We start from the raw sequence: 740 nt of genomic DNA on the forward strand, positions 1-740 counted from the left end.
AAAATAATGTGGGAAATTTCCTATGACATGGAGGAACTGGCCATGTACTTAAATGATACTCTTCCCAAGCTTCTACCTGATCGATGTGGTGCATGTTCTACTGTCATAGAATGTATTAACAGTAACACATGAGGACTTTATTTCTTAGATGCTCCAGAAGGTACTGGGAAAACATTTGTAATTAAACTCCTCCTGGCTAAAGTTTGTCAAGAAAACAAAATAGTTTTAGCTACTGCTATTCCTGGGATTGCAGCAAGATTATTACCTGGAGGTTGGACAGCCCATTCAACATTCAAGTTACCTTTAGATTTATCGGATATTTTCAATCTAGTAGCCACACTCATCAATTAATTTTCTTTAACTAAACACTTTGAAACTTCAGATACTGGTACAATATGTCACATAGAACAGGATTTACTCTTAGCATTGTCAAAGTGTTTACTTACAAAAAATCAATTAATCGATGTGGCTACCAGATTGAAATGATCCGATTTATCTAACAAAGATCCAGTTTGTAATATATCTAAAAATTCTGGAATGGGTGAACTAATACAAAGATGTCACTTAATTGTCTGGGACGAATGTACCATGGCCCACAAAAATGCTTTTGAATCTGTTCAATCCCATTGCTGGAATCTTGGGCAAGTGTCTTCTACTATAGCCTCGGGCCGACCAAAGCCTTGTGAGTGGATTTGGTAGATGGAAACTGATTGAAGCCTGTTGTATATATGTATATATAT

This window comes from Octopus bimaculoides, chromosome 27 (assembly GCF_001194135.2).
Source record: "Octopus bimaculoides isolate UCB-OBI-ISO-001 chromosome 27, ASM119413v2, whole genome shotgun sequence".
NCBI classification, from domain to species: Eukaryota; Metazoa; Mollusca; class Cephalopoda; order Octopoda; family Octopodidae; genus Octopus; species Octopus bimaculoides.